Below are 13,775 nucleotides of genomic sequence, written 5' to 3'. Positions count from 1 at the left end.
TGTACAAGAAGATATGTCAAAGAAATAATCAATCTTCCCATGTGTTCTTCCGCCTGCTACTTCTATAGCTTTTCTTCTTCCTTCCTATTTACAACCCTTAAATAGAATTCGTGCCTCATATCAAATTTACTGAGTATCATAATTCTTCCAAGTGGTAAAGATACCTCAAGACAAATGCTGGGCATAGAAGCCACAGGGCATAAATCTGCAAAGAAGTAAAAAGCTAACCTTTTCAAGCAATAAGGCTTCTCTCTCACTTACCAACTTTACATTTCCCTGTTTGGCCCCAGAAGATGACTGGTTAGCCAGAGATGGGTAAGATTCCTCAAGTTAGGAACAACCTAAGACAGGCACAGTCACAGGGGGGCCATCAGGTGAGAAAGTGGGGATCAACAGAGGTGAGGCTTAGAACCTCACCCCCCCTGTTCTGAGAGAAATCTTCTGCATACGTGGATGTTTTATTGCCCTTGTCTAGCTTGGATTAACACATAGTCTACAGGCACACACCTGATCATCTACATTTGCTCTCTTACAACACACTAAACTATGTTTTCTACCTTTATCTTGTATCTACCTACCACTTTAGCTTTTTATTAAAAATAATAATAATAAAGAGAGAAATGTGGTATCCACATATAAATCAAGTATAAAAATCAAATGAGTATTCATATTTGAACTGACTCTTTATAGTTCATAATGCATGAGCAAAACTGAAGGTTTCTGTGATGACTGCCCTTGTACTGTTCACTATGTAACTTATTCATTATGTAAGAATTTGTTCTCCATGTAAGAACTTGTTTGTTATGCCTCAGAAGATTGGAGACTGACGAAAATTAGGCTTGGGGTGGATTAATGATTGTGCATTGAGCATTGACTCCCCTATACAGAATTTTATTGTCGTTAACAACCATTTGATCAATAAATATGAGAGATGCCCTCACAACAACAACAACAACAAAAAAAAAAAAAAGTACACACTTCCAATTGTAAAATAAATAAGTAACCGGGATGTAATGTAGAGCATAAGGAATGTAGTCAAAATATTGTAACAACTTGGTATGGCGGTAGCTAGTACCTAGAATTATCATGTTTATAAATGTTGAATCACTGTGTTGTACACCTGAAGCTAATGTAATGTAATACTGTGTGTCAACTACCCTTCAATAAAAAATAATTATCTACAAAAAAAAAAAAATAGATTTAACCCCAGCCTATATTGCAAGAAATGGTCCTATAAGATCTTTAAACTTTTTCTGGTTACAGATTTACATGTAGTAAATCTGCATTTCCTTTAGCCTTCCTCCAACCTTTCTTTATCAATGAGCCCTCCCAAAGATGCTAAAATGCCTGATATTCACTTTCGCATCCCTGGTTTCAGAAGTAGTCTATTTGTTAGACCAATTCTCCTTGGGATCGATGTTTTCTGTTTTTTTTTTCCTGTGAGAAAATGAAATACTCTCCTGGCTACATGTGTATGTATTTAGGTAAGCAGGAGCAGCCATTTTGTGACTGTGAAGGAGCAACCCAAAGACAGAAGCCAGCACGCTGACGATGGGAGAGCCGAAATGAAGGCATTATAGCCTGTGATGACAGCTACATGTTGTATTTACCAACCTGGGAACTGTTTGCCTCCAGATATCTTGTCATGTGAGATGCTGTGTACACATGTATATTATGCAGGCCTATTTTAGTCAGTCTTATTTGCATCCCCAAAGTATTCAAAGTATAACAAATTGAGTCCAAGTTTGGCTACTCTAAGATGGCAGCCTAAAATTGTGCATACAACACAGCACTTCTAATTTTTTCCGTTCTGAAAACAGCCTTGCTTACTGAATTTTTGTGTTTGGATTGTGCTATTCTGACTGGGGGCAGGTCACTTGTCTCTCCTCTGCCATAAGTAATACGTCTGGTCCGTATCTTCAGTGTTCATGTTTGTTATGTCCTAAAGGATCCTCTTTTTCTATTGCCTGATCATCAGGCAAGACTTAAAACATTAAATTTCTGTTTACATACAAAGAAAGTCTTTTTTGAACCTGGATGAATGAAGCATGGTTTTACTGAATGACGCATTGATATTTCTTGATAAATGTTTAGCAGATTTTGGAATAAGAGTTGCTACGGCACTTTCATTGTGCCCAGTGGTATGTTAGAAGGAATTTGCTTTATAACGATGAATCCAAGATCATAGCCCAATGTAGTATGAAGTTCAAACATACTCATCAGAGTCACATCAACTTACAGTAAAATTTTGATTTTGCCATTTGACTGACACACGGATATAGGTAAATAATTTTGCTGCATTGGTCCAGATATGGGGTCATACTGAATTGCTACCAATCTGAAAATATTTTGAGAAGTAAATGAGATGGTATGTTTAAAGCATTGGTTCATTGCCAAGCATACACAGATGCCAAGTGTATGGTATATCAAGTCTTCAGAGTTCCCCCAAAATGAGACTGAATTAAGGAATACTAGTTACTCTGTTAATCTGCTGACTTTATTTATTACATATTCACAGACTGTGTGACCCTCTAATGTGTTTTGTTCTCTTACTATTAATCATAACATGTCCTTCGGGAGAAAGAATTTAAATCTATCTTTTCATGGGAAAACATAAGGTATCAGAAATTGATGTTGCTATAGAAATATAGAGTTCATCCTGGTCAAAGCAAAAATCAGACACCTAGATTAAATACATAATTTGAAACATCAAAGCATGAGGCTGAGTTATGCTTTGGCCTGCCTCCCCAACATCTATTTATTTTTCTCACTAAAGAAATTGTTCAGAATGAATACTAATTGGATGTTAGGTATAGCAATACTATCAGAATACAGATGGCATGAGCATTGTGAGATATCATTGCTTCTATGGGTTGATATGTGCAGCATAGGGTGTGCAGAACAATGATAAAGCTAAAAAATTGAAATGGATATTTCTGCTATAGAGTTTCCAAATGAAAATACATTTCTGCTAATGAGAAGGATTGGAAAGTAATTCCCATTGCTACTCTAGGATTTGAAGTCTTGGAATCATGCTTGGAAATAATACATTTGAAGGGCTGTAGAAGACTGTGACCACAATGAATTATTATCACATCATTGGCATATTCAGTGAGAAATTGGTTTTGCTTGAACTTTAAAGGAAGTAGAAGATAGCAGTAGTTCAAATGGCCTCTATAGAGTTTATTCATTTTTTAAAAATTAATTCACATATTTAGTAAGTTGTTCTTGCCTCTGATTCCCTTCCTTTTCCTTTCCTTTTCTAAGAGTATACATTTAGATTTCATCTAATTTTCTCTTAATATAATCAATGTAATATTTATGGCTTATATATTGATAAAAATTGACAATTTCACAAAATAATATTAAAACATACATGATTGAAAGGAAGTGCCAACAATATGTTACATTATTATTATCAATACCATTAAGAAAGATATTTTAGTGATCTTGAACTTTATTTCTGGTTTCAATAGAGAAAGTAGGGACTTTCTCTCAGATTCAACTTTATTTGTTGCCTAATTAGTGTTTTTTATCTTCATATTTAAAATATTTAATTGCTCGTTGGTTTATGATGAAAACATTGAGGCATTAAGTATGTCTAATTCAGCTAAATTGTATACACACAATTTTATATTTGAACCATTTCTAGCCAATATTTTGAACTAGAGGAATAATAGTGACCTGAAATAATTAGGTGGAGGAAGCTCGGTGGCTGTACACCTTTACTATTAAAAAAGTAGTGTTTTTATAATCACTATATAAATGTATATACATATTATATATGTTCATGTATATGCAATTTTATATCTTCTCAAGAGCTAAATTAGCATATTCTGCACACTAAGATAAACTACAACCATATTCTTTAACTCTCTTCAATTTAAAATGTTTTACTTAATATAAAAGAAACAGAAGATATTAGGATATGAGATTTCTTATCTAAGCCAAAGGTATTTTCTGTAAAATAAACATTTGGTATTAGTAAATTTTCAGAAGGAATTTCTCTTCCATAGTCCAAACGAGAAATGAGTAAAACTGCAATATTTCCAGAATCTCTCACCTGGCTTTAGTACATCTACATATCAATAGGTGTTTCCAAGGGATGGAGAGAATTAGTCCATCTCCGTATCAATAGGTAATTACATGGGCAAGCAGGAGTTTATCTGGACCAGAGAGGGTGAGTGGAGCTCTCTCTACTGCTGCAGCCAGGTCAAGAGAGACATGGGGATGACTGCTTGTAAGAAATAAAGGGTTTCTTAACTTTATTACTCCCTTTGACTGATTTTGGTTTTAGAGGTATTTTTGTCCTGGAATTTTCCCCTGGAGTTACATCTGGCAGTATTCTGCACGACCTCTGAACCTGAAATCTGTCTAAATGGGTGTAAGCCTTGGGTGGGCTGCCTCTAAGGATGCTGGGGAGGCCCCAATGGCTGCAGCGGCAGAGGTTGCAGCTTCAATTGGGAACCCCCTCTACGTGGGGCTTCCTATTAGGGAGCCCCTAGTGGGGAATTGGTCTAGGGTAAAGTACCTCCTAGTGGGATGGGGCCTTCCCCAAATTTGGGGAAGAGTGGAGACACCCCTTAAAATGAAAACTACATCTAGAAAAACTAAACCAGGAAACTGCAGAATTAGCCCTCTGTCAGATAGAAGACTACTTAGAGGCCCTGAGTGGCTGTGTGGCAGCTGGCATTTTAGGATTTTTTTTTGTACAGGTAGTGGAAAGTGTCATTGAGGAGCAAAAGAGGGTTATTGAGGAAAGATAGAGACTTTGGCAGGAAAGACACACTTCAGCATTGCTTGGAGGAGCTGAGTGATGACTCAAGGAATGCCCTTAAGTAAGAGAGACAGTTATTTCCTGGAAAATTCCTTAGCAGAAGCAAGGAGGGAGGCAGAAGGAGAGTCTGCTTTGCAGAAGGTCATGTAGGATGAGGAGGAAGAGTGGTGCCTTCAGCTCTGGAGACAGTAGAGGAGGTGTCAGGGAGAGGATGACAGGGTGGGCCCAATGGCTGATCTGTTGCCGAGGGCACCACCTGAGGCACCAGCCTCTCCTGTGTTAAAGGCCTACCCAGGTGTAATTAAAGTAAAAATACACAATTGCAGGCTCCTGAAGGGGAGGAGCCACCCCCTCCCCAGGTTGTGGAGCACCCTGTGCTCTGCCCCTGTACCCAGAATGAGCTGGTGGACATGAGCATCCAGTATCGGCAGAAACCATCAGAATCTCTGCCTGCATGGCTTTTGTGTCCCTGGAATATGGGGTGGAAAACATTGTTATTCTAGGTTCTGAAATGAGTAGACTGGCTTCCCTTCTCTCCAGCAGCAATTGCAAAGTGCACGTCACACCTCAGGGATTCAGGTGCTTTCGGATTGGCTGACAGCAGCCATTGAGGCAGTTTGGCCTAATCAGGGTGATTTACCATACTTACCCACAAGCTGGAAAGCATATGCAGAGATCCAACAGGTGTTGGCGGGAATTAGGCATGAAAAATATCATCTATAATATGGACCCCCAAGTCCCTGATGAGGAGCTGTTCACCATAGGAATGAAATCTGATGCTCCATACAGCTCCCCCATCTCTCTTTGGGTCCCCAGTGACTATTCTTGTCCCCCCACTTAGGGCAACCCATAAATGAGGCTACATGTACTTTAGCAGATCTGGGGAGGTTGAAACAATAAGAGCCTGCAAGGAAGTATGGGCTGCGACTGAAGGGAGAGGTGCAAAATGTCCTGTGAAGGTCCCAGGACCTAGATGTGGGTCGATTTGATAAAAGCTGGGGTAGTGAAAGAAAAACTTGATGGGCAGCCCAGTAGTATCTTACTAGAACTGTGGCACCAATTAAAGCCAAAGCAGCAATTACAGCTGCTGAGGTCCAGGACATGGAAGCCAGAGGCAAAGCCTCATGTCCGGCCTTGTTCCTGCAAGACTTTTTGGGAGACAGCACTCAGGCTCTGCCTGGGCCCTCTCCCCCACAGGAATACAATTGTGTGTTGTGGTTTGACTGAGGGGAGGGTCAAGGTCCCCACCTTGGGGGACATGGTGGGGACCAGTGGCCATATGTAGAATTAGCAATTCCTTGATCCCCTGTGAATATACAACGTGTCCTAGTGCTGGTGGACACAGGAGCTGAATGCTCCATGATTTATTGCAACCCAGAGGGTTTTCCAGGGACACCCCCCAAAATACTGTTTGCAGGGTGGGGCTAAGTGGGACTCTCTTGGGAATAGGGCATCTAATACTGTGTGTGATGTTACCCTCATGACTGATTACCATACAGATAAATGTGGCATTTTTGCAAGAGGTTTTAGGTCTTGTAGGCTACTAGAGAGTGTTTATTTTGCACTTGGCATAAATTCTGAAGCCCTTATGCCATTTGATATGAAAGGGCATCAGGTGGGGCTGACATCAAACATGTGTATTTACCTCCGCTGTTCCAAAATGGACAGTTAAGGTCGTGAAAGTCTTGAGTGAGACAGACCCATCAGGGCCCTGTGAGCTGGATGTCCACGTGACTGAAGACAGCTGTGGCTGGGGCCTCGGCAGCACCTTGTAGACTGTTTGCCTTTCACATTGGCCCAGGTGCATTGGCTAGCAGCACAGCCTGCCTCGGGCAGAAGACAATGTAGGCTGTAGCCTGTCAATGGAGCCTGCTTTTGACCTTTGAAGAGGTCAGCAGAGCCCTGTCAGAAGTGCTCTGTGTTACTGAATCCCACAGCAACCTGGAGACTACATAGCCTTGGACATTTTGACACCTGCACAAACGATGGCTGTCCCTTCTGTCACTTTGGGGACAAGGCCTGGAAGCTGGCCTCCTGTGTGTTCCTGGAGTAACATCAGAGTGGCCCCAAAAGATAACAGTAGTGTAACCAAAAAGGCCAGAAGTTTTTGTGGCCTGGATGTGCCCCCTGGCTGCAGCTGCCACATTGTGATTGCTCTGAACTCCCTACCTGTTCAGTTACTGCCTGCCTGTGGAGTGGGTGAGCTATGCACTTAATCTGCCTAGGACTTTTAACCTAGCTGAATCCTCTGGCTTGAGGATAATCATGATTTTATTGCTGTTGCTATATTAGCCTGGTTACAATGCTCCAGTTTTCTCGCACAGGGGCCATTGCAGAAGACAGAGAACATGTAGATCATAAGGCAAGATTTATGGAGGGGTGGAGAGAATTAGTCCATCTCCATATCAACAGGTAATTATTACATGGCCAAGCAGGAGTTTATCTGGACCAGAGAGGGTGGGTGGAGCTCTCCCTTCTGCTGCAGCCGAGTCAAGAGAGAGATGGGGATGACTGCTTGTAAGAAATAAAATGGTTTCTTAACTTTATTCCCCCTTTTGGCTGATTTTGGTTTTAGAGTTATTTTGCCCCGGGATTTTCCTCTGGAGTTACAGGAGGGGACCCAGCAGAAGCAAGGGTAGGATTCCTCCATGTTTCAGGAGCTCTGATTTTACTCTAGTTCAGTCAGAAGCACTCTCTTTCATGGCTGGAAATCATTAAGCTTCAGCAAAATTTACTCCTCTCAGTTCTTGTTTTTTCTCCCAATCAAGTAAGAGGTTTTACTTTTACCTTGTAGGAAATTACTCAGTAAGTATATGCACTCATTTAAACTACAAAATATAGTGACTTGCCCTAGTTTAAAACAAAGAGCACTGAACTATTAATATTGTAATATTGTAATTGATAGTTTCTCAATTTGAATTTTTTTAAAGAGCTAGTATTCTCCAGTTTTTGTTTTCCTAACAATTTATGACCTAAAAAACATGATTTATTATGAAGGAAAAACACATTGCTGTTTTTACTTTACCTGTTCAACGTTGGCCAAGACATTATCAAAAACATTCACAATTCTGTCCTTTCTGTTGGGTTGCTGAGTGAGCACATTTGTATAATGTAAAGGAATGAGCCAGGTTGCATATTGTTACATATGGTTTGCATTATGAGAACGGCATGTTAATAGAAAGAAAGAACGAAAAAAAATAAAACTTTGGGAAACATGAGAAAACTCCATATTTGTTTCTCTTTAAATCAAAGTTTTGATTTCACCTCCACCAAGACAGGACTTCTTTGTAATGGTGAATATACTGCATTCTTATCATTAAAAATGATGATCTGCTCATGATTCTGTTGGATGAGTTAAGTGGATAGTTTCTAGCACTTAAATGTGTTTACACTTTGCCAATATTCCTATAATTTAAAAAAATAGGCTTATTTTAACTTAGGCTTCTTGTCATTATTGTTAATATTAATACTAAAATGGAAAACACAATATTTGTAAAGTGTTCTTTACTCTGCACTTTTTAAAGAGGGTCACTGGGCAATTTGCATCTTGTCTGTTTACTCAGTTTTCTCTTTGATATCCTTGCTTGGGTGAACTCAGAGAAGAGGAATACATTTTTAATTGCATTAGTGCAATTCAAATATATTGAAGCACTTGGTTTCTGTTCATGTAGAAATACATCTGTCATAACATACAGTAAATTAAAGTTTTAATCTAAAAGCAAAGATAGATGTACCTCAATTTATGATTTTATGATAATATGTACAAAGTATAGTATTTCTCCAATGGATGAAGCAAAATTTTAAATATATATATGTTTAGAATAGGGATGAATTGTTTTATCATTATTTGAGTATTTTTATAGTCTTGGATCATTAAAAATAAATAAATGTAATACAGTATTTAATATTTTCTAATATGCACACTTAGCTTTCTAAATAAAAGAAGGTTGGAGACCAGCCAGTTTTATTATTCCCAGAGTTGTCTCTTATCTGTCTGTCATTAAATCTGAAGCTTATGCTATTTTGTCTCCTTTCTTTATGTTAAGAATAATGAAAGGAAAGCAAGCACCAGGTCTAGAAACAAGTGTGTTTGTGCAGAGAAATCACAGAACAAGGAGGTTTTCCCCTTCAGGTCACCAGCCTGAAAGCAGAACTAGCCTACCAGGATGACCTGACAGCATTTTTATGATTTAAAAATGCAAAAGAAGAAGATGGACTCACATCACATGGTTCAAGTCTCCTTATTGGATATTAAGATGCCAAGGCTTATAAGGAGACTGTGCATTTTCCCCTATTTATGAGCTTTTCAACCTTACTTAGAAGTATTTTCTTAGGTTATGTTCTGCAATTCTCACCAACCAAAAATGTATAGAACTTTTTTATTGTATTTTCTATTATGAACATAATAAATATACCTTTTGCATGTCATGTTTTTGTAAACAACAAATGCTATGTCCCTTGCCCCACCCCAGTGCTGACATGTTTTCCTCCACACTGCCCATGAGACCTGCTCCCCACATGAGAATCGCCAGCCCAAAGTAATCCACACTGGTTTTTGTTGTATTATTTTTGTTCTATAAATGGAATGTTAATATTTTATTATTATAATGTTGTGGCACACCTCAAAAGCAGTAAATAAATATTTAAGGACATTGGAGATTGAAGAATTAAGTGGTAAAGTAACACAATGGAAATATCAAATATACCTTTGTGGAGGATTGCCTGTAAAATAGTAAAGTCAGAAATGGGTATATCTATCCAAAAATGTGCTTGCTTTTTTTTTTCAAAAAATACATATTTTTTATCTTTAACCCTTCTAGGAAATGTTTACAAAAATATTGTTATATCATTAGACCTATACTATTAGAGGAATTCTACATAAATTGGTAGATAGTGACTCAATGTCCCTATCTGTTAAAGACTTTAAAAACAAAACCAGAGCTGAATGAAGATATAAATATTCATCACAAATCCCAGAGTACTGGGTGCTCTGAGTGTTCCTTTTGCTTTGAGTAAGTAAAGGCTAATTAATAATTATTGACATATTCCAAGACAAAGAATAAGTGCCATATGTGGTTTGTATTATTGTCCTTTTTTCTCAATAACTTGCTCAAAGGAAAAGACAACCCTTAGTTAACTTAATGTCACTCCCTGTGGTGTCTAGTTCAAGGGGAAAAAGGTAATCATTCCACTAGTGGAATGGAGGCTAGAAATATGAAGAGATATAGGACAGAGTTTCAAGGTTTCCAGCAGTAAAAGATCTTATGGATTAGAAATGTGAGGTTTGCTACTTTCTGGATGCCAATGCCTGACTGCCCTCCAGCTTTCTCTCTTTCCTCTGAAGCTGCAGATGCCGCTGGACCCCAGTCTCCCCAGCCCAGACCTGCTCAGTCCTTCTGGTAAATCAGGATTAGAAAGGTCTGATTACAACTGGACAAGAGGATTTACTGGTGAAAAGAAAGGGAAAGTCTAAAACATAAAACTTATAGTACTATGTATAAAGATAATCAGTAATTTTGGTCACTGATCCACAATTGTATTGAAATCCACATTAAACATGGGATACTGACGTGCCTCTTTCCCTTCTGCCCCTTACCTGTGCTGCCCTGTTAGGAGACCTTCAGGAAAGCTTAGGTGTAAATATGTTAGTATGACAGACATAACGTGACAGTGTACGTATGTGTATATCTTCCCCTTTGGTTATTAAATTGAGAACAATTAACTGAATATTCATGCTAATTATAATACAGCATGGTAAGAAAAGGGAACAATTGCTTGATACAGTTTCTAAGGCTGGACCAATTTCAAAGAAAGCCTTGGTTTAATATTGGAATATAATTTGCCAAGACACTTTTGCCCCCTTTTTCTCTTTCTTACTTGCCTGGAAAAATTCCAGCTCCTACAGGTGATCATGTCCTTACTCTTCTACATTCAAGTATGTAATGTGGCTGGAACAACACACACATACTCATTTAGCTGTGGTGGTTAGTCTTTATGCTTAGGCTACAGTCCTCATCAGGTCATTAAAATGCCCCCAAAATTCAACTGCTTGTGTCTTCAAATTGCACTTCCACTTGAGATAACTATTTTCTGCCACCTCTTCTCCGCTACCTTCTCCTTCCCTTTCCCTCCTTTTCTTTAAGCCTTACATCCCTTCACCCTTCTCACTCAGAGCTAATGATCCCCTTCTTATTTAACTCATGAAATACATGCAACTAGAAGAGAAATTCCATATTTTCTCATTATTAAATCTACTGAATATTAAGTATTTTGAAGTGTTCCAATGACAGCCTTCCTTTCTGCTACAGTGAGTGATCTGCCTCTCCTTTTATCTGAGGACAGTTACTTGGCTTGCGGATTTGACCATCCCTTCATGCCTGTTCAAGGAATTTGTTCCTGCATGTATCCTCTCTCTTTTCCGCATCATCAATTTTCTCCTGTTAAAGTAATTTTCCCATCAACATAAATACACATGCATTAGTACCCAACAAAGTTCTGTCCCTTGAGTCTGTGCACCCTCCAGTCCTACTTTGTTTCTTGCTTTCATTTACAGAAGAATTCCTTGAGTTTCTCTACTTCCCATCTCTACTTCCTCACTTATTTTCCTTATGACCTGGCACCAATAAGCTGTCTTAGCCCCTTTACCCTTGAAACTACAATGTAAAAGTCACCAATAATCTTCATGTTGTAACACTCATAGCAGTTTCTTAGGCTTCCCCCCTCTTTTTTTATTAAGGTATCATTGATATACAATCTTATGCTCAGGTTTCACATGAGCAACATTGTGGTTACTAGATTCCCAACATTATCAAGTCCCCACCCCACCCCATTGCAGTCACTGTCCATCAGCATAGCAAGATGCTATGGAGTCACTACTCATCTTCTCTGTGCTACACTTCCTTCCCGGTGCCCCCCCATATTATGTTTGCTAATAATAATGTGCCTTAATCCCTTTATTCCTCCCTTTCCTTCCACCCTCCCCAGTCCCTTTCCCTTTGGTAACTGTTAGTCCATTCTTGGGTTCTGTGAGTCTGCTGCTGCTTTGTTCCTTCAGTTTTTGCTTTGTTGTTATATTCTTAGGCTCCCCCTTTGTAGGTATATCAATATTATTTAGTCTTCTCTTAAAATATTCCTCATTTGGATGCCAGAGCTGCATACTTTCTTGGTTTTCATTTGACTTCAGTGGCTGTTCCATGCCACCTCTGAGCTTGATTATTATATTCTACCTAATTTATAAGAGTTTGCATGCCCTTGGGCTTAATTATCACTTCTCTATTTACAACTACTTCCTAGCTGACCTCTTCATCTATAAACTGGTTACTTCACAAATTATATCTCTATTCCTACCCTACCTGCCAATCCTAGACTCTATCCAACAATTCACTCAGTCTCTTCTTAGAAGTCTAACAGATATCTCAGAACTAGCATACCTAAATATTAATCTTGAATTCCACCTTTCAAAGTGCTTTTCCCAAGTGCCCCCTTCTCAATACACAGCACGATGGTTTCACTCAGTTAAAAAGAAACAAGGAATAGTCATTGTTCTTGAGTTCTCTTTCTTACTCTTAATATCCATCCATCAATTAGATTGATCATCTCTCCCTTTGAAATATAAATCAAATAATACTGCAAAGTGTCAAGAGGATATGACACAGCAGAAAAAGTAACAAATTATAAAAACTTTGTGCCAAAAGCTGGAAGAGAAATCCGTAGCTCTAATGACTTAAGGAGATGGAGTGAGGGTGATAATAATGCTAATACTCAAGAATTGGAAAGAACGAGGATTAAACTACAACAAAGAACAAAAGTATAGGGAGAGGGAAGCTATTCTGTTCTTTGGAAATAAGAGAGATAAAGCAAAGAGATTAATTACTGAGTATTTGGATTTCAGTCTTAAAGTGGGAATTATCATTGCCTAAGTAACTAGTGGAGCTAGAAAAGAGAGGGCTGACATGAATCATCTCAGTAAAGTAGGAGGCAAGATTATATGGAAGCAACTGCTTTGAGGTATCAAAGAAGAAGGAAGGAATAAAAGGAACACTGAGTAGCTGGGGGGACCCAGTCTAGACACCACCAGTGGCTGGCAAGTGTGGTTTTTGAGTCTCAAATAAGCTTTGGCTTTCTCCTGTGCTCAAGGGCAAGGGCTCTGACATCACCCACAAATGCACCACAAGACCAAGTACCCTGGGTCACTAAAGAGAGAATAGCAGGAGTGCCAGCCTTGTACCAATGTTTATTATATCAAAGGTGCATGCGAAGTATTAAAATAATCATATTTCTTAGGGCTGTTCAAAGCATACTGCCCTTGCTCTGTTTTATGTACTTGTATGTCATTGCTTATCCCTTTCCTGCTCTTCACCACAGTCAATTGTTTAACGTACATATTTTTTGTTTGTGTTTGTTCTTCTAAAATTGATATTGTTTTGTATATAAACTGTTTAATTTTCAGGTTATCTGTTTTACCTTATTTGGTGCAGTCAGCCTTGTCTCTAAGTTCCATTCCTGTTGTTATGTGCATACTTAATCATTGTTTTCAATTGGTCATTTTACATAGTACTCCATGATGTACACCTACCACCTTTTGCCTATCTCTTCTGCTGGTAATAGACAACCAGATTGCCTCTGTCTCCTTACTACCGCAATCAGTGAGATTTCTCACAGAAGTCTTTTATGGATCTGTGAGAAATCCTTTGGGATGAATACTCAAGAATGAAGTTTCTGAGTTATAGGGCCTGTGAACATTCAGTTTGTTTAAGCACAATGGATTCTTCGAATGAGCCATGCTATTTATAAATTGTCACCAATAGTACATGAAAATCACTATGTCCCAGTTTTCCTCAACACTGCTTGAATATTAGAATTACCAGAAGGGTTCTTTAAAAATGTTAAAGCCAGGGCCCTAAATTCTAATTTAAATGGACCAACTGAATTTTTGAGATTTTAATCTCTACCAGGTTATTCTAGTGAGCATGTAAATGTAAGAACTATTGTCACAACC

The 13,775-nt window shown here is 38.6% G+C and overlaps 1 protein-coding gene across 11 annotated transcripts in view; it reads left to right on the top strand.

Annotated features, from left to right (window-relative positions):
- The window catches only part of GULP1 (GULP PTB domain containing engulfment adaptor 1), a 287,882-nt gene that overhangs the window by 154,351 nt on the left and 119,756 nt on the right, over positions 1-13,775 (top strand). For 2 of the 11 annotated variants that reach the window (XM_057503784.1, XM_057503782.1), the window contains one exon: positions 7,102-7,189. The exons of the other annotated variants lie outside the window; for them this stretch is intronic. The gene's annotated coding sequence lies outside the window, so the exon portion shown is untranslated. The remainder of the gene's footprint in view (positions 1-7,101; positions 7,190-13,775) is intronic. 11 annotated transcript variants of the gene reach the window in all.

This window comes from Manis pentadactyla, chromosome 6 (assembly GCF_030020395.1).
Source record: "Manis pentadactyla isolate mManPen7 chromosome 6, mManPen7.hap1, whole genome shotgun sequence".
NCBI classification, from domain to species: Eukaryota; Metazoa; Chordata; class Mammalia; order Pholidota; family Manidae; genus Manis; species Manis pentadactyla.
This window is presented reverse-complemented; position numbering and strand designations above follow the sequence as displayed.